Source organism: Hyperolius riggenbachi, chromosome 4 (assembly GCF_040937935.1).
Source record: "Hyperolius riggenbachi isolate aHypRig1 chromosome 4, aHypRig1.pri, whole genome shotgun sequence".
NCBI classification, from domain to species: domain Eukaryota; kingdom Metazoa; phylum Chordata; class Amphibia; order Anura; family Hyperoliidae; genus Hyperolius; species Hyperolius riggenbachi.
Window position 1 is genome coordinate 50,716,659 of NC_090649.1, and position 17,780 is coordinate 50,734,438.

The 17,780-nt window shown below is 44.8% G+C and overlaps 29 non-coding genes across 29 annotated transcripts; all 29 read right to left on the minus strand.

Moving 5' to 3' along the window:
* Positions 1-427: 427 nt before the first annotated feature.
* On the minus strand, positions 428-499 carry TRNAA-UGC (transfer RNA alanine (anticodon UGC)). The gene has a single exon. It is a non-coding gene; the product is annotated as a tRNA-Ala (tRNA).
* Positions 500-1,219: 720 nt separating this feature from the next.
* TRNAA-CGC (transfer RNA alanine (anticodon CGC)) lies at positions 1,220-1,291 on the minus strand. The gene has a single exon. It is a non-coding gene; the product is annotated as a tRNA-Ala (tRNA).
* A 314-nt stretch (positions 1,292-1,605) lies between these two features.
* On the minus strand, positions 1,606-1,677 carry TRNAA-UGC (transfer RNA alanine (anticodon UGC)). Its single transcript has one exon. It is a non-coding gene; the product is annotated as a tRNA-Ala (tRNA).
* Positions 1,678-2,397: 720 nt separating this feature from the next.
* Positions 2,398-2,469, minus strand: TRNAA-CGC (transfer RNA alanine (anticodon CGC)). Its single transcript has one exon. It is a non-coding gene; the product is annotated as a tRNA-Ala (tRNA).
* A 314-nt stretch (positions 2,470-2,783) lies between these two features.
* Positions 2,784-2,855, minus strand: TRNAA-UGC (transfer RNA alanine (anticodon UGC)). The gene has a single exon. It is a non-coding gene; the product is annotated as a tRNA-Ala (tRNA).
* A 720-nt stretch (positions 2,856-3,575) lies between these two features.
* On the minus strand, positions 3,576-3,647 carry TRNAA-CGC (transfer RNA alanine (anticodon CGC)). The gene has a single exon. It is a non-coding gene; the product is annotated as a tRNA-Ala (tRNA).
* A 314-nt stretch (positions 3,648-3,961) lies between these two features.
* TRNAA-UGC (transfer RNA alanine (anticodon UGC)) lies at positions 3,962-4,033 on the minus strand. The gene has a single exon. It is a non-coding gene; the product is annotated as a tRNA-Ala (tRNA).
* Positions 4,034-4,753: 720 nt separating this feature from the next.
* Positions 4,754-4,825, minus strand: TRNAA-CGC (transfer RNA alanine (anticodon CGC)). The gene has a single exon. It is a non-coding gene; the product is annotated as a tRNA-Ala (tRNA).
* A 314-nt stretch (positions 4,826-5,139) lies between these two features.
* Positions 5,140-5,211, minus strand: TRNAA-UGC (transfer RNA alanine (anticodon UGC)). The gene has a single exon. It is a non-coding gene; the product is annotated as a tRNA-Ala (tRNA).
* A 1,381-nt stretch (positions 5,212-6,592) lies between these two features.
* TRNAA-CGC (transfer RNA alanine (anticodon CGC)) lies at positions 6,593-6,664 on the minus strand. The gene has a single exon. It is a non-coding gene; the product is annotated as a tRNA-Ala (tRNA).
* A 314-nt stretch (positions 6,665-6,978) lies between these two features.
* TRNAA-UGC (transfer RNA alanine (anticodon UGC)) lies at positions 6,979-7,050 on the minus strand. Its single transcript has one exon. It is a non-coding gene; the product is annotated as a tRNA-Ala (tRNA).
* Positions 7,051-7,770: 720 nt separating this feature from the next.
* TRNAA-CGC (transfer RNA alanine (anticodon CGC)) lies at positions 7,771-7,842 on the minus strand. The gene has a single exon. It is a non-coding gene; the product is annotated as a tRNA-Ala (tRNA).
* Positions 7,843-8,156: 314 nt separating this feature from the next.
* TRNAA-UGC (transfer RNA alanine (anticodon UGC)) lies at positions 8,157-8,228 on the minus strand. Its single transcript has one exon. It is a non-coding gene; the product is annotated as a tRNA-Ala (tRNA).
* A 720-nt stretch (positions 8,229-8,948) lies between these two features.
* TRNAA-CGC (transfer RNA alanine (anticodon CGC)) lies at positions 8,949-9,020 on the minus strand. The gene has a single exon. It is a non-coding gene; the product is annotated as a tRNA-Ala (tRNA).
* Positions 9,021-9,334: 314 nt separating this feature from the next.
* Positions 9,335-9,406, minus strand: TRNAA-UGC (transfer RNA alanine (anticodon UGC)). The gene has a single exon. It is a non-coding gene; the product is annotated as a tRNA-Ala (tRNA).
* Positions 9,407-10,125: 719 nt separating this feature from the next.
* Positions 10,126-10,197, minus strand: TRNAA-CGC (transfer RNA alanine (anticodon CGC)). Its single transcript has one exon. It is a non-coding gene; the product is annotated as a tRNA-Ala (tRNA).
* A 314-nt stretch (positions 10,198-10,511) lies between these two features.
* On the minus strand, positions 10,512-10,583 carry TRNAA-UGC (transfer RNA alanine (anticodon UGC)). The gene has a single exon. It is a non-coding gene; the product is annotated as a tRNA-Ala (tRNA).
* Positions 10,584-11,303: 720 nt separating this feature from the next.
* Positions 11,304-11,375, minus strand: TRNAA-CGC (transfer RNA alanine (anticodon CGC)). The gene has a single exon. It is a non-coding gene; the product is annotated as a tRNA-Ala (tRNA).
* Positions 11,376-11,690: 315 nt separating this feature from the next.
* On the minus strand, positions 11,691-11,762 carry TRNAA-UGC (transfer RNA alanine (anticodon UGC)). Its single transcript has one exon. It is a non-coding gene; the product is annotated as a tRNA-Ala (tRNA).
* A 720-nt stretch (positions 11,763-12,482) lies between these two features.
* On the minus strand, positions 12,483-12,554 carry TRNAA-CGC (transfer RNA alanine (anticodon CGC)). Its single transcript has one exon. It is a non-coding gene; the product is annotated as a tRNA-Ala (tRNA).
* Positions 12,555-12,868: 314 nt separating this feature from the next.
* TRNAA-UGC (transfer RNA alanine (anticodon UGC)) lies at positions 12,869-12,940 on the minus strand. The gene has a single exon. It is a non-coding gene; the product is annotated as a tRNA-Ala (tRNA).
* A 720-nt stretch (positions 12,941-13,660) lies between these two features.
* On the minus strand, positions 13,661-13,732 carry TRNAA-CGC (transfer RNA alanine (anticodon CGC)). Its single transcript has one exon. It is a non-coding gene; the product is annotated as a tRNA-Ala (tRNA).
* Positions 13,733-14,046: 314 nt separating this feature from the next.
* On the minus strand, positions 14,047-14,118 carry TRNAA-UGC (transfer RNA alanine (anticodon UGC)). Its single transcript has one exon. It is a non-coding gene; the product is annotated as a tRNA-Ala (tRNA).
* Positions 14,119-14,838: 720 nt separating this feature from the next.
* Positions 14,839-14,910, minus strand: TRNAA-CGC (transfer RNA alanine (anticodon CGC)). Its single transcript has one exon. It is a non-coding gene; the product is annotated as a tRNA-Ala (tRNA).
* Positions 14,911-15,225: 315 nt separating this feature from the next.
* Positions 15,226-15,297, minus strand: TRNAA-UGC (transfer RNA alanine (anticodon UGC)). The gene has a single exon. It is a non-coding gene; the product is annotated as a tRNA-Ala (tRNA).
* A 720-nt stretch (positions 15,298-16,017) lies between these two features.
* On the minus strand, positions 16,018-16,089 carry TRNAA-CGC (transfer RNA alanine (anticodon CGC)). Its single transcript has one exon. It is a non-coding gene; the product is annotated as a tRNA-Ala (tRNA).
* Positions 16,090-16,403: 314 nt separating this feature from the next.
* Positions 16,404-16,475, minus strand: TRNAA-UGC (transfer RNA alanine (anticodon UGC)). The gene has a single exon. It is a non-coding gene; the product is annotated as a tRNA-Ala (tRNA).
* A 720-nt stretch (positions 16,476-17,195) lies between these two features.
* On the minus strand, positions 17,196-17,267 carry TRNAA-CGC (transfer RNA alanine (anticodon CGC)). Its single transcript has one exon. It is a non-coding gene; the product is annotated as a tRNA-Ala (tRNA).
* A 314-nt stretch (positions 17,268-17,581) lies between these two features.
* On the minus strand, positions 17,582-17,653 carry TRNAA-UGC (transfer RNA alanine (anticodon UGC)). Its single transcript has one exon. It is a non-coding gene; the product is annotated as a tRNA-Ala (tRNA).
* Positions 17,654-17,780: the final 127 nt, after the last annotated feature.

Genomic DNA, 17,780 nt, shown 5'->3' on the forward strand with positions numbered 1-17,780 from the left:
TTAATTGCTTGCAAAGGCCTGGATTAAATCCTGCATTGAATCTTAAATCATCCTCCTGTGTGGCCTAAAAGAAAAAGTCTGGTACACACCATGCAATTTCCCATCAGACAGATGGGTCGATAGATAATCTTCGACAGATCCGATCGGATTTCCGATCGATTTTCTGATCACTTCAATGCAAATCGATCAGAAAAACGATCGGCAATCAGATCGGACCTGATCTATTCGACCCATCTATCTGGCGGGAAATTGCATAGTGTGTACGAGGCTGAAGTGCATTTTATTGGCTCTATTCCAAGGTGCATAGCGTTTGCATGAAAGTCAGAAATATTGACACCTCACTAAGCATCTGTAACAGGAAACATTGGCGCTTCCGGTATGGCATCCATTAGCGCAAGGGGGCCTTAGCAGTTTGTAGAAGAAAAGCTGGAGATGCCGGGGATTGAACCCGGGGCCTCATACATGCAAAGCATGCGCTCTACCACTGAGCTACATCCCCTTTGACGTTCGCTATGGAGATGCACAATGAGTAGATTCGTACGGCACACCACTTTTCAGAATCTACCTGCTGTCATTGAGTACCTGGTAAATGGCAAGTTCTATCAATGGTACAGGTTTCTCTGCCTGAAATTATATTAAAGCTTGATAAGATCCTCTAAAAACTTGGCTTCTCAAGGAGGTTGCTTAAGGGGTAATATTGGATGTTAAACTCTCATTCATGCCAATCATTCATTTCCTAACCTCTTCTTGTCATCTTTATCTCCTCCATCACTTCCTGACTCTTGATGCTGCTTAATTGCTTGCAAAGGCCTGGATTAAATCCTGCATTGAATCTTAAATCATCCTCCTGTGTGGCCTAAAAGAAAAAGTCTGGTACACACCATGCAATTTCCCATCAGACAGATGGGTCGATAGATAATCTTCGACAGATTCGATCGGATTTCCGATCGATTTTCTGATCACTTCAATGCAAATCGATCAGAAAAACGATCGGAAATCAGATCGGACCTGATCTATTCGACCCATCTATCTGGCGGGAAATTGCATAGTGTGTACGAGGCTGAAGTGCATTTTATTGGCTCTATTCCAAGGTGCATAGCGTTTGCATGAAAGTCAGAAATATTGACACCTCACTAAGCATCTGTAACAGGAAACATTGGCGCTTCCGGTATGGGATCCATTAGCGCAAGGGGGACTTTGCAGTTTGTAGAAGAAAAGCTGGAGATGCCGGGGATTGAACCCAGGGCCTCATACATGCGAAGCATGCGCTCTACCTCTGAGCTACATCCCCCAATGCTGTCAGCAGCGTCGTGGTACCTCAGCAGGCCTTTATCTCCTACAGCAGAAAATGGTAATTAGCAGCTGTTTAAGTTGGAAAGTGATGTTACGGATCATTTTTAAAATTTTTCAGTATATCCGCATTTGGCTAAGGGACAATTTTTTTCCCACAAAATAGGTGGAACCTTTCATTTCACGAACAATAAGAGTTTGCATTAAAGTCAGAATTGTTGACACCTCACTAAGCATCTGCAGCAGGAAACATTGGCGCTTCCGGTATGGGATCCAGTAGCGGAAGGGGGCCTTAGCAGTTTGTAGAAGAAAAGCTGGAGATGCCGGGGATTGAACCCGGGGCCTCATACATGCAAAGCATGCGCTCTACCACTGAGCTACATCCCCTTTGACGTTCGCTATGGAGATGCACAATGAGTAGATTCGTACGGCACACCACTTTTCAGAATCTACCTGCTGTCATTGAGTACCTGGTAAATGGCAAGTTCTATCAATGGTACAGGTTTCTCTGCCTGAAATTATATTAAAGCTTGATAAGATCCTCTAAAAACTTGGCTTCTCAAGGAGGTTGCTTAAGGGGTAATATTGGATGTTAAACTCTAATTCATGCCAATCATTCATTTCCTAACCTCTTCTTGTCATCTTTATCTCCTCCATCACTTCCTGACTCTTGATGCTGCTTAATTGCTTGCAAAGGCCTGGATTAAATCCTGCATTGAATCTTAAATCATCCTCCTGTGTGGCCTAAAAGAAAAAGTCTGGTACACACCATGCAATTTCCCATCAGACAGATGGGTCGATAGATAATCTTCGACAGATCCGATCGGATTTCCGATCGATTTTCTGATCACTTCAATGCAAATCGATCAGAAAAACGATCGGAAATCAGATCGGACCTGATCTATTCGACTAATCTATCTGGCGGGAAATTGCATAGTGTGTACGAGGCTGAAGTGCATTTTATTGGCTCTATTCCAAGGTGCATAGCGTTTGCATGAAAGTCAGAAATATTGACACCTCACTAAGCATCTGTAACAGGAAACATTGGCGCTTCCGGTATGGGATCCATTAGCGCAAGGGGGACTTTGCAGTTTGTAGAAGAAAAGCTGGAGATGCCGGGGATTGAACCCGGGGCCTCATACATGCGAAGCATGCGCTCTACCTCTGAGCTACATCCCCCAATGCTGTCAGCAGTGTCGTGGTACCTCAGCAGGCCTTTATCTCCTACAGCAGAAAATGGTAATTAGCAGCTGTTTAAGTTGGAAAGTGATGTTACGGATCATTTTTAAAATTTTTCAGTATATCCGCATTTGGCTAAGGGACAATTTTTTTCCCACAAAATAGGTGGAACCTTTCATTTCACGAACAATAAGAGTTTGCATTAAAGTCAGAATTGTTGACACCTCACTAAGCATCTGCAGCAGGAAACATTGGCGCTTCCGGTATGGGATCCAGTAGCGGAAGGGGGCCTTAGCAGTTTGTAGAAGAAAAGCTGGAGATGCCGGGGATTGAACCCGGGGCCTCATACATGCAAAGCATGCGCTCTACCACTGAGCTACATCCCCTTTGACGTTCGCTATGGAGATGCACAATGAGTAGATTCGTATGGCACACCACTTTTCAGAATCTACCTGCTGTCATTGAGTACCTGGTAAATGGCAAGTTCTATCAATGGTACAGGTTTCTCTGCCTGAAATTATATTAAAGCTTGATAAGATCCTCTAAAAACTTGGCTTCTCAAGCAGGTTGCTTAAGGGGTAATATTGGATGTTAAACTCTCATTCATGCCAATCATTCATTTCCTAACCTCTTCTTGTCATCTTTATCTCCTCCATCACTTCCTGACTCTTGATGCTGCTTAATTGCTTGCAAAGGCCTGGATTAAATCCTGCATTGAATCTTAAATCATCCTCCTGTGTGGCCTAAAAGAAAAAGTCTGGAACACACCATGCAATTTCCCATCAGACAGATGGGTCGATAGATAATCTTCGACAGATCCGATCGGATTTCCGATCGATTTTCTGATCACTTCAATGCAAATCGATCAGAAAAACGATCGGCAATCAGATCGGACCTGATCTATTCGACCCATCTATCTGGCGGGAAATTGCATAGTGTGTACGAGGCTGAAGTGCATTTTATTGGCTCTATTCCAAGGTGCATAGCGTTTGCATGAAAGTCAGAAATATTGACACCTCACTAAGCATCTGTAACAGGAAACATTGGCGCTTCCGGTATGGCATCCATTAGCGCAAGGGGGACTTTGCAGTTTGTAGAAGAAAAGCTGGAGATGCCGGGGATTGAACCCGGGGCCTCATACATGCGAAGCATGCGCTCTACCTCTGAGCTACATCCCCCAATGCTGTCAGCAGCGTCATGGTACCTCAGCAGGCCTTTATCTCCTACAGCAGAAAATGGTAATTAGCAGCTGTTTAAGTTGGAAAGTGATGTTACGGATCATTTTTAAAATTTTTCAGTATATCCGCATTTGGCTAAGGGACAATTTTTTTCCCACAAAATAGGTGGAACCTTTTATTTCACGAACAATAAGAGTTTGCATTAAAGTCAGAATTGTTGACACCTCACTAAGCATCTGCAGCAGGAAACATTGGCGCTTCCGGTATGGGATCCAGTAGCGGAAGGGGGCCTTAGCAGTTTGTAGAAGAAAAGCTGGAGATGCCGGGGATTGAACCCGGGGCCTCATACATGCAAAGCATGCGCTCTACCACTGAGCTACATCCCCTTTGACGTTCGCTATGGAGATGCACAATGAGTAGATTCGTACGGCACACCACTTTTCAGAATCTACCTGCTGTCATTGAGTACCTGTTAAATGGCAAGTTCTATCAATGGTACAGGTTTCTCTGCCTGAAATTATATTAAAGCTTGATAAGATCCTCTAAAAACTTGGCTTCTCAAGCAGGTTGCTTAAGGGGTAATATTGGATGTTAAACTCTCATTCATGCCAATCATTCATTTCCTAACCTCTTCTTGTCATCTTTATCTCCTCCATCACTTCCTGACTCTTGATGCTGCTTAATTGCTTGCAAAGGCCTGGATTAAATCCTGCATTGAATCTTAAATCATCCTCCTGTGTGGCCTAAAAGAAAAAGTCTGGTACACACCATGCAATTTCCCATCAGACAGATGGGTCGATAGATAATCTTCGACAGATCCGATCGGATTTCCGATCGATTTTCTGATCACTTCAATGCAAATCGATCAGAAAAACGATCGGCAATCAGATCGGACCTGATCTATTCGACCCATCTATCTGGCGGGAAATTGCATAGTGTGTACGAGGCTGAAGTGCATTTTATTGGCTCTATTCCAAGGTGCATAGCGTTTGCATGAAAGTCAGAAATATTGACACCTCACTAAGCATCTGTAACAGGAAACATTGGCGCTTCCGGTATGGCATCCATTAGCGCAAGGGGGACCTTGCAGTTTGTAGAAGAAAAGCTGGAGATGCCGGGGATTGAACCCGGGGCCTCATACATGCGAAGCATGCGCTCTACCTCTGAGCTACATCCCCCAATGCAGTCAGCAGTGTCGTGGTACCTCAGCAGGCCTTTATCTCCTACAGCAGAAAATGGTAATTAGCAGCTGTTTAAGTTGGAAAGTGATGTTACGGATCATTTTTAAAATTTTTCAGTATATCCGCATTTGGCTAAGGGACAATTTTTTTCCCACAAAATAGGTGGAACCTTTTATTTCACGAACAATAAGAGTTTGCATTAAAGTCAGAATTGTTGACACCTCACTAAGCATCTGCAGCAGGAAACATTGGCGCTTCCGGTATGGGATCCAGTAGCGGAAGGGGGCCTTAGCAGTTTGTAGAAGAAAAGCTGGAGATGCCGGGGATTGAACCCGGGGCCTCATACATGCAAAGCATGCGCTCTACCACTGAGCTACATCCCCTTTGACGTTCACTATGGAGATGCACAATCAGGGCCGGCCCGCTCATGAGGCGGGGTGAAACATTTGCCTCAGGCGGCAGATCTGGGGGGGCGGCACCCGCCCGTCCATGGACGCTGGGGCCGCCCGCCGAGCTGGAGGGGTAGCGGGCAGAAAGGGGGTATTGGGCCTAGCGGCGGGGAGGGGGGTCGGACCCCCCCCTCCCTCGCCTGGGTCCCCCGATCTGCGCTCCTCCTCCAGCGTAAAGTACCAGCCAGCGTGCATATGAGAAGAGGCAACGGGCGGGGGAATCACTCACCTTCCGCGTTCCATCGCGTGCTCCACTGACGTCACTTCCGGCAACGCCGCCCACTGTATTGTAAGTGGACGGCCTTGCAGGAAGTGACGTCGGTGGAGCGCACGATGGAACGCGGAAGGTGAGTGATTCCCCCGCCCGTTGCCTCTTCTCATATGCAGGTTGGCTGGTACTTTACGCTGGAGAAGGAGCGCAGATCGGGGGACCCAGGCGAGGGAGGGGGGGGTCCGACCCCCCTCCCCGCCGCTAGGCCCAATACCCCCTTTCTGCTAGCTACCCCTCCAGCTCGGCGGCACCACCCCCCCCCCCACCACCCACGGGGGGGGGGGGGGGGAGCGATTTTTTTTCTAATTTTGCCTCAGGCGGCAAAAAGTCTAGGGCCGGCCCTGTGCACAATGAGTAGATTCGTACGGCACACCACTTTTCAGAATCTACCTGCTGTCATTGAGTACCTGGTAAATGGCAAGTTCTATCAATGGTACAGGTTTCTCTGCCTGAAATTATATTAAAGCTTGATAAGATCCTCTAAAAACTTGGCTTCTCAAGCAGGTTGCTTAAGGGGTAATATTGGATGTTAAACTCTCATTCATGCCAATCATTCATTTCCTAACCTCTTCTTGTCATCTTTATCTCCTCCATCACTTCCTGACTCTTGATGCTGCTTAATTGCTTGCAAAGGCCTGGATTAAATCCTGCATTGAATCTTAAATCATCCTCCTGTGTGGCCTAAAAGAAAAAGTCTGGTACACACCATGCAATTTCCCATCAGACAGATGGGTCGATAGATAATCTTCGACAGATCCGATCGGATTTCCGATCGATTTTCTGATCACTTCAATGCAAATCGATCAGAAAAACGATCGGAAATCAGATCGGACCTGATCTATTCGACCCATCTATCTGGCGGGAAATTGCATAGTGTGTACGAGGCTGAAGTGCATTTTATTGGCTCTATTCCAAGGTGCATAGCGTTTGCATGAAAGTCAGAAATATTGACACCTCACTAAGCATCTGTAACAGGAAACATTGGCGCTTCCGGTATGGGATCCATTAGCGCAAGGGGGACTTTGCAGTTTGTAGAAGAAAAGCTGGAGATGCCAGGGATTGAACCCGGGGCCTCATACATGCGAAGCATGCGCTCTACCTCTGAGCTACATCCCCCAATGCTGTCAGCAGTGTCGTGGTACCTCAGCAGGCCTTTATCTCCTACAGCAGAAAATGGTAATTAGCAGCTGTTTAAGTTGGAAAGTGATGTTACGGATCATTTTTAAAATTTTTCAGTATATCCGCATTTGGCTAAGGGACAATTTTTTTCCCACAAAATAGGTGGAACCTTTCATTTCACGAACAATAAGAGTTTGCATTAAAGTCAGAATTGTTGACACCTCACTAAGCATCTGCAGCAGGAAACATTGGCGCTTCCGGTATGGGATCCAGTAGCGGAAGGGGGCCTTAGCAGTTTGTAGAAGAAAAGCTGGAGATGCCGGGGATTGAACCCGGGGCCTCATACATGCAAAGCATGCGCTCTACCACTGAGCTACATCCCCTTTGACGTTCGCTATGGAGATGCACAATGAGTAGATTCGTACGGCACACCACTTTTCAGAATCTACCTGCTGTCATTGAGTACCTGGTAAATGGCAAGTTCTATCAATGGTACAGGTTTCTCTGCCTGAAATTATATTAAAGCTTGATAAGATCCTCTAAAAACTTGGCTTCTCAAGCAGGTTCCTTAAGGGGTAATATTGGATGTTAAACTCTCATTCATGCCAATCATTCATTTCCTAACCTCTTCTTGTCATCTTTATCTCCTCCATCACTTCCTGACTCTTGATGCTGCTTAATTGCTTGCAAAGGCCTGGATTAAATCCTGCATTGAATCTTAAATCATCCTCCTGTGTGGCCTAAAAGAAAAAGTCTGGTACACACCATGCAATTTCCCATCAGACAGATGGGTCGATAGATAATCTTCGACAGATCCGATCGGATTTCCGATCGATTTTCTGATCACTTCAATGCAAATCGATCAGAAAAACGATCGGCAATCAGATCGGACCTGATCTATTCGACCCATCTATCTGGCGGGAAATTGCATAGTGTGTACGAGGCTGAAGTGCATTTTATTGGCTCTATTCCAAGGTGCATAGCGTTTGCATGAAAGTCAGAAATATTGACACCTCACTAAGCATCTGTAACAGGAAACATTGGCGCTTCCGGTATGGCATCCATTAGCGCAAGGGGGACTTTGCAGTTTGTAGAAGAAAAGCTGGAGATGCCGGGGATTGAACCCGGGGCCTCATACATGCGAAGCATGCGCTCTACCTCTGAGCTACATCCCCCAATGCTGTCAGCAGCGTCGTGGTACCTCAGCAGGCCTTTATCTCCTACAGCAGAAAATGGTAATTAGCAGCTGTTTAAGTTGGAAAGTGATGTTACGGATCATTTTTAAAATTTTTCAGTATATCCGCATTTGGCTAAGGGACAATTTTTTTCCCACAAAATAGGTGGAACCTTTTATTTCACGAACAATAAGAGTTTGCATTAAAGTCAGAATTGTTGACACCTCACTAAGCATCTGCAGCAGGAAACATTGGCGCTTCCGGTATGGGATCCAGTAGCGGAAGGGGGCCTTAGCAGTTTGTAGAAGAAAAGCTGGAGATGCCGGGGATTGAACCCGGGGCCTCATACATGCAAAGCATGCGCTCTACCACTGAGCTACATCCCCTTTGACGTTCGCTATGGAGATGCACAATGAGTAGATTCGTACGGCACACCACTTTTCAGAATCTACCTGCTGTCATTGAGTACCTGGTAAATGGCAAGTTCTATCAATGGTACAGGTTTCTCTGCCTGAAATTATATTAAAGCTTGATAAGATCCTCTAAAAACTTGGCTTCTGAAGCAGGTTGCTTAAGGGGTAATATTGGATGTTAAACTCTCATTCATGCCAATCATTCATTTCCTAACCTCTTCTTGTCATCTTTATCTCCTCCATCACTTCCTGACTCTTGATGCTGCTTAATTGCTTGCAAAGGCCTGGATTAAATCCTGCATTGAATCTTAAATCATCCTCCTGTGTGGCCTAAAAGAAAAAGTCTGGTACACACCATGCAATTTCCCATCAGACAGATGGGTCGATAGATAATCTTCGACAGATCCGATCGGATTTCCGATCGATTTTCTGATCACTTCAATGCAAATCGATCAGAAAAACGATCGGCAATCAGATCGGACCTGATCTATTCGACCCATCTATCTGGCGGGAAATTGCATAGTGTGTACGAGGCTGAAGTGCATTTTATTGGCTCTATTCCAAGGTGCATAGCGTTTGCATGAAAGTCAGAAATATTGACACCTCACTAAGCATCTGTAACAGGAAACACTGGCGCTTCCGGTATGGCATCCATTAGCGCAAGGGGGACTTTGCAGTTTGTAGAAGAAAAGCTGGAGATGCCGGGGATTGAACCCGGGGCCTCATACATGCGAAGCATGCGCTCTACCTCTGAGCTACATCCCCCAATGCTGTCAGCAGCGTCGTGGTACCTCAGCAGGCCTTTATCTCCTACAGCAGAAAATGGTAATTAGCAGCTGTTTAAGTTGGAAAGTGATGTTACGGATCATTTTTAAAATTTTTCAGTATATCCGCATTTGGCTAAGGGACAATTTTTTTCCCACAAAATAGGTGGAACCTTTCATTTCACGAACAATAAGAGTTTGCATTAAAGTCAGAATTGTTGACACCTCACTAAGCATCTGCAGCAGGAAACATTGGCGCTTCCGGTATGGGATCCAGTAGCGGAAGGGGGCCTTAGCAGTTTGTAGAAGAAAAGCTGGAGATGCCGGGGATTGAACCCGGGGCCTCATACATGCAAAGCATGCGCTCTACCACTGAGCTACATCCCCTTTGACGTTCGCTTTGGAGATGCACAATGAGTAGATTCGTACGGCACACCACTTTTCAGAATCTACCTGCTGTCATTGAGTACCTGGTAAATGGCAAGTTCTATCAATGGTACAGGTTTCTCTGCCTGAAATTATATTAAAGCTTGATAAGATCCTCTAAAAACTTGGCTTCTCAAGGAGGTTGCTTAAGGGGTAATATTGGATGTTAAACTCTCATTCATGCCAATCATTCATTTCCTAACCTCTTCTTGTCATCTTTATCTCCTCCATCACTTCCTGACTCTTGATGCTGCTTAATTGCTTGCAAAGGCCTGGATTAAATCCTGCATTGAATCTTAAATCATCCTCCTGTGTGGCCTAAAAGAAAAAGTCTGGTACACACCATGCAATTTCCCATCAGACAGATGGGTCGATAGATAATCTTCGACAGATTCGATCGGATTTCCGATCGATTTTCTGATCACTTCAATGCAAATCGATCAGAAAAACGATCGGAAATCAGATCGGACCTGATCTATTCGACCCATCTATCTGGCGGGAAATTGCATAGTGTGTACGAGGCTGAAGTGCATGTTATTGGCTCTATTCCAAGGTGCATAGCGTTTGCATGAAAGTCAGAAATATTGACACCTCACTAAGCATCTGTAACAGGAAACATTGGCGCTTCCGGTATGGGATCCATTAGCGCAAGGGGACTTTGCAGTTTGTAGAAGAAAAGCTGGAGATGCCGGGGATTGAACCCAGGGCCTCATACATGCGAAGCATGCGCTCTACCTCTGAGCTACATCCCCCAATGCTGTCAGCAGTGTCGTGGTACCTCAGCAGGCCTTTATCTCCTACAGCAGAAAATGGTAATTAGCAGCTGTTTAAGTTGGAAAGTGATGTTACGGATCATTTTTAAAATTTTTCAGTATATCCGCATTTGGCTAAGGGACAATTTTTTTCCCACAAAATAGGTGGAACCTTTCATTTCACGAACAATAAGAGTTTGCATTAAAGTCAGAATTGTTGACACCTCACTAAGCATCTGCAGCAGGAAACATTGGCGCTTCCGGTATGGGATCCAGTAGCGGAAGAGGGCCTTAGCAGTTTGTAGAAGAAAAGCTGGAGATGCCAGGGATTGAACCCGGGGCCTCATACATGCAAAGCATGCGCTCTACCACTGAGCTACATCCCCTTTGACGTTCGCTTTGGAGATGCACAATGAGTAGATTCGTACGGCACACCACTTTTCAGAATCTACCTGCTGTCATTGAGTACCTGGTAAATGGCAAGTTCTATCAATGGTACAGGTTTCTCTGCCTGAAATTATATTAAAGCTTGATAAGATCCTCTAAAAACTTGGCTTCTCAAGGAGGTTGCTTAAGGGGTAATATTGGATGTTAAACTCTCATTCATGCCAATCATTCATTTCCTAACCTCTTCTTGTCATCTTTATCTCCTCCATCATTTCCTGACTCTTGATGCTGCTTAATTGCTTGCAAAGGCCTGGATTAAATCCTGCATTGAATCTTAAATCATCCTCCTGTGTGGCCTAAAAGAAAAAGTCTGGTACACACCATGCAATTTCCCATCAGACAGATGGGTCGATAGATAATCTTCGACAGATTCGATCGGATTTCCGATCGATTTTCTGATCACTTCAATGCAAATCGATCAGAAAAACGATCGGAAATCAGATCGGACCTGATCTATTCGACCCATCTATCTGGCGGGAAATTGCATAGTGTGTACGAGGCTGAAGTGCATTTTATTGGCTCTATTCCAAGGTGCATAGCGTTTGCATGAAAGTCAGAAATATTGACACCTCACTAAGCATCTGTAACAGGAAACATTGGCGCTTCCGGTATGGGATCCATTAGCGCAAGGGGGACTTTGCAGTTTGTAGAAGAAAAGCTGGAGATGCCAGGGATTGAACCCGGGGCCTCATACATGCGAAGCATGCGCTCTACCTCTGAGCTACATCCCCCAATGCTGTCAGCAGTGTCGTGGTACCTCAGCAGGCCTTTATCTCCTACAGCAGAAAATGGTAATTAGCAGTTGTTTAAGTTGGAAAGTGATGTTACGGATCATTTTTAAAATTTTTCAGTATATCCGCATTTGGCTAAGGGACAATTTTTTTTCCCACAAAATAGGTGGAACCTTTCATTTCACGAACAATAAGAGTTTGCATTAAAGTCAGAATTGTTGACACCTCACTAAGCATCTGCAGCAGGAAACATTGGCGCTTCCGGTATGGGATCCAGCAGCGGAAGGGGGCCTTAGCAGTTAGTAGAAGAAAAGCTGGAGATGCCGGGGATTGAACCCGGGGCCTCATACATGCAAAGCATGCGCTCTACCACTGAGCTACATCCCCTTTGACGTTCGCTATGGAGATGCACAATGAGTAGATTCGTACGGCACACCACTTTTCAGAATCTACCTGCTGTCATTGAGTACCTGGTAAATGGCAAGTTCTATCAATGGTACAGGTTTCTCTGCCTGAAATTATATTAAAGCTTGATAAGATCCTCTAAAAACTTGGCTTCTCAAGCAGGTTGCTTAAGGGGTAATATTGGATGTTAAACTCTCATTCATGCCAATCATTCATTTCCTAACCTCTTCTTGTCATCTTTATCTCCTCCATCACTTCCTGACTCTTGATGCTGCTTAATTGCTTGCAAAGGCCTGGATTAAATCCTGCATTGAATCTTAAATCATCCTCCTGTGTGGCCTAAAAGAAAAAGTCTGGTACACACCATGCAATTTCCCATCAGACAGATGGGTCGATAGATAATCTTCGACAGATCCGATCGGATTTCCGATCGATTTTCTGATCACTTCAATGCAAATCGATCAGAAAAACGATCGGCAATCAGATCGGACCTGATCTATTCGACCCATCTATCTGGCGGGAAATTGCATAGTGTGTACGAGGCTGAAGTGCATTTTATTGGCTCTATTCAAAGGTGCATAGCGTTTGCATGAAAGTCAGAAATATTGACACCTCACTAAGCATCTGTAACAGGAAACATTGGCGCTTCCGGTATGGCATCCATTAGCGCAAGGGGGACTTTGCAGTTTGTAGAAGAAAAGCTGGAGATGCCGGGGATTGAACCCAGGGCCTCATACATGCGAAGCATGCGCTCTACCTCTGAGCTACATCCCCCAATGCTGTCAGCAGCGTCGTGGTACCTCAGCAGGCCTTTATCTCCTACAGCAGAAAATGGTAATTAGCAGCTGTTTAAGTTGGAAAGTGATGTTACGGATCATTTTTAAAATTTTTCAGTATATCCGCATTTGGCTAAGGGACAATTTTTTTCCCACAAAATAGGTGGAACCTTTCATTTCACGAACAATAAGAGTTTGCATTAAAGTCAGAATTGTTGACACCTCACTAAGCATCTGCAGCAGGAAACATTGGCGCTTCCGGTATGGGATCCAGTAGCGGAAGGGGGCCTTAGCAGTTTGTAGAAGAAAAGCTGGAGATGCCAGGGATTGAACCCGGGGCCTCATACATGCAAAGCATGCGCTCTACCACTGAGCTACATCCCCTTTGACGTTCGCTATGGAGATGCACAATGAGTAGATTCGTACGGCACACCACTTTTCAGAATCTACCTGCTGTCATTGAGTACCTGGTAAATGGCAAGTTCTATCAATGGTACAGGTTTCTCTGCCTGAAATTATATTAAAGCTTGATAAGATCCTCTAAAAACTTGGCTTCTCAAGCAGGTTGCTTAAGGGGTAATATTGGATGTTAAACTCTCATTCATGCCAATCATTCATTTCCTAACCTCTTCTTGTCATCTTTATCTCCTCCATCACTTCCTGACTCTTGATGCTGCTTAATTGCTTGCAAAGGCCTGGATTAAATCCTGCATTGAATCTTAAATCATCCTCCTGTGTGGCCTAAAAGAAAAAGTCTGGTACACACCATGCAATTTCCCATCAGACAGATGGGTCGATAGATAATCTTCGACAGATCCGATCGGATTTCCGATCGATTTTCTGATCACTTCAATGCAAATCGATCAGAAAAACGATCGGAAATCAGATCGGACCTGATCTATTCGACCCATCTATCTGGCGGGAAATTGCATAGTGTGTACGAGGCTGAAGTGCATTTTATTGGCTCTATTCCAAGGTGCATAGCGTTTGCATGAAAGTCAGAAATATTGACACCTCACTAAGCATCTGTAACAGGAAACATTGGCGCTTCCGGTATGGGATCCATTAGCGCAAGGGGGACTTTGCAGTTTGTAGAAGAAAAGCTGGAGATGCCAGGGATTGAACCCGGGGCCTCATACATGCGAAGCATGCGCTCTACCTCTGAGCTACATCCCCCAATGCTGTCAGCAGTGTCGTGGTACCTCAGCAGGCCTTTATCTCCTACAGCAGAAAATGGTAATTAGCAGCTGTTTAAGTTGGAAAGTGATGTTACGGATCATTTTTAAAATTTTTCAGTATATCCGCATTTGGCTAAGGGACAATTTTTTTCCCACAAAATAGGTGGAACCTTTCATTTCACGAACAATAAGAGTTTGCATTAAAGTCAGAATTGTTGACACCTCACTAAGCATCTGCAGCAGGAAACATTGGCGCTTCCGGTATGGGATCCAGTAGCGGAAGGGGGCCTTAGCAGTTTGTAGAAGAAAAGCTGGAGATGCCAGGGATTGAACCCGGGGCCTCATACATGCAAAGCATGCGCTCTACCACTGAGCTACATCCCCTTTGACGTTCGCTTTGGAGATGCACAATGAGTAGATTCGTACGGCACACCACTTTTCAGAATCTACCTGCTGTCATTGAGTACCTGGTAAATGGCAAGTTCTATCAATGGTACAGGTTTCTCTGCCTGAAATTATATTAAAGCTTGATAAGATCCTCTAAAAACTTGGCTTCTCAAGGAGGTTGCTTAAGGGGTAATATTGGATGTTAAACTCTCATTCATGCCAATCATTCATTTCCTAACCTCTTCTTGTCATCTTTATCTCCTCCATCATTTCCTGACTCTTGATGCTGCTTAATTGCTTGCAAAGGCCTGGATTAAATCCTGCATTGAATCTTAAATCATCCTCCTGTGTGGCCTAAAAGAAAAAGTCTGGTACACACCATGCAATTTCCCATCAGACAGATGGGTCGATAGATAATCTTCGACAGATTCGATCGGATTTCCGATCGATTTTCTGATCACTTCAATGCAAATCGATCAGAAAAACGATCGGAAATCAGATCGGACCTGATCTATTCGACCCATCTATCTGGCGGGAAATTGCATAGTGTGTACGAGGCTGAAGTGCATTTTATTGGCTCTATTCCAAGGTGCATAGCGTTTGCATGAAAGTCAGAAATATTGACACCTCACTAAGCATCTGTAACAGGAAACATTGGCGCTTCCGGTATGGGATCCATTAGCGCAAGGGGGACTTTGCAGTTTGTAGAAGAAAAGCTGGAGATGCCAGGGATTGAACCCGGGGCCTCATACATGCGAAGCATGCGCTCTACCTCTGAGCTACATCCCCCAATGCTGTCAGCAGTGTCGTGGTACCTCAGCAGGCCTTTATCTCCTACAGCAGAAAATGGTAATTAGCAGTTGTTTAAGTTGGAAAGTGATGTTACGGATCATTTTTAAAATTTTTCAGTATATCCGCATTTGGCTAAGGGACAATTTTTTTTCCCACAAAATAGGTGGAACCTTTCATTTCACGAACAATAAGAGTTTGCATTAAAGTCAGAATTGTTGACACCTCACTAAGCATCTGCAGCAGGAAACATTGGCGCTTCCGGTATGGGATCCAGCAGCGGAAGGGGGCCTTAGCAGTTAGTAGAAGAAAAGCTGGAGATGCCGGGGATTGAACCCGGGGCCTCATACATGCAAAGCATGCGCTCTACCACTGAGCTACATCCCCTTTGACGTTCGCTATGGAGATGCACAATGAGTAGATTCGTACGGCACACCACTTTTCAGAATCTACCTGCTGTCATTGAGTACCTGGTAAATGGCAAGTTCTATCAATGGTACAGGTTTCTCTGCCTGAAATTATATTAAAGCTTGATAAGATCCTCTAAAAACTTGGCTTCTCAAGCAGGTTGCTTAAGGGGTAATATTGGATGTTAAACTCTCATTCATGCCAATCATTCATTTCCTAACCTCTTCTTGTCATCTTTATCTCCTCCATCACTTCCTGACTCTTGATGCTGCTTAATTGCTTGCAAAGGCCTGGATTAAATCCTGCATTGAATCTTAAATCATCCTCCTGTGTGGCCTAAAAGAAAAAGTCTGGTACACACCATGCAATTTCCCATCAGACAGATGGGTCGATAGATAATCTTCGACAGATCCGATCGGATTTCCGATCGATTTTCTGATCACTTCAATGCAAATCGATCAGAAAAACGATCGGCAATCAGATCGGACCTGATCTATTCGACCCATCTATCTGGCGGGAAATTGCATAGTGTGTACGAGGCTGAAGTGCATTTTATTGGCTCTATTCAAAGGTGCATAGCGTTTGCATGAAAGTCAGAAATATTGACACCTCACTAAGCATCTGTAACAGGAAACATTGGCGCTTCCGGTATGGCATCCATTAGCGCAAGGGGGACTTTGCAGTTTGTAGAAGAAAAGCTGGAGATGCCGGGGATTGAACCCAGGGCCTCATACATGCGAAGCATGCGCTCTACCTCTGAGCTACATCCCCCAATGCTGTCAGCAGCGTCGTGGTACCTCAGCAGGCCTTTATCTCCTACAGCAGAAAATGGTAATTAGCAGCTGTTTAAGTTGGAAAGTGATGTTACGGATCATTTTTAAAATTTTTCAGTATATCCGCATTTGGCTAAGGGACAATTTTTTTCCCACAAAATAGGTGGAACCTTTCATTTCACGAACAATAAGAGTTTGCATTAAAGTCAGAATTGTTGACACCTCACTAAGCATCTGCAGCAGGAAACATTGGCGCTTCCGGTATGGGATCCAGTAGCGGAAGGGGGCCTTAGCAGTTTGTAGAAGAAAAGCTGGAGATGCCAGGGATTGAACCCGGGGCCTCATACATGCAAAGCATGCGCTCTACCACTGAGCTACATCCCCTTTGAAGTTCGCTATGGAGATGCACAATGAGTAGATTCGTACGGCACACCACTTTTCAGAATCTACCTGCTGTCATTGAGTACCTGGTAAATGGCAAGTTCTATCAATGGTACAGGTTTCTCTGCCTGAAATTATATTAAAGCTTGATAAGATCCTCTAAAAACTTGGCTTCTCAAGCAGGTTGCTTAAGGGGTAATATTGGATGTTAAACTCTCATTCATGCCAATCATTCATTTCCTAACCTCTTCTTGTCATCTTTATCTCCTCCATCACTTCCTGACTCTTGATGCTGCTTAATTGCTTGCAAAGGCCTGGATTAAATCCTGCATTGAATCTTAAATCATCCTCCTGTGTGGCCTAAAAGAAAAAGTCTGGTACACACCATGCAATTTCCCATCAGACAGATGGGTCGATAGATAATCTTCGACAGATCCGATCGGATTTCCGATCGATTTTCTGATCACTTCAATGCAAATCGATCAGAAAAACGATCGGAAATCAGATCGGACCTGATCTATTCGACCCATCTATCTGGCGGGAAATTGCATAGTGTGTACGAGGCTGAAGTGCATTTTATTGGCTCTATTCCAAGGTGCATAGCGTTTGCATGAAAGTCAGAAATATTGACACCTCACTAAGCATCTGTAACAGGAAACATTGGCGCTTCCGGTATGGGATACATTAGCGCAAGGGGGACTTTGCAGTTTGTAGAAGAAAAGCTGGAGATGCCAGGGATTGAACCCGGGGCCTCATACATGCGAAGCATGCGCTCTACCTCTGAGCTACATCCCCCAATGCTGTCAGCAGTGTCGTGGTACCTCAGCAGGCCTTTATCTCCTACAGCAGAAAATGGTAATTAGCAGCTGTTTAAGTTGGAAAGTGATGTTACGGATCATTTTTAAAATTTTTCAGTATATCCGCATTTGGCTAAGGGACAATTTTTTTCCCACAAAATAGGTGGAACCTTTCATTTCACGAACAATAAGAGTTTGCATTAAAGTCAGAATTGTTGACACCTCACTAAGCATCTGCAGCAGGAAACATTGGCGCTTCCGGTATGGGATCCAGCAGCGGAAGGGGGCCTTAGCAGTTAGTAGAAGAAAAGCTGGAGATGCCGGGGATTGAACCCGGGGCCTCATACATGCAAAGCATGCGCTCTACCACTGAGCTACATCCCCTTTGACGTTCGCTATGGAGATGCACAATGAGTAGATTCGTACGGCACACCACTTTTCAGAATCTACCTGCTGTCATTGAGTACCTGGTAAATGGCAAGTTCTATCAATGGTACAGGTTTCTCTGCCT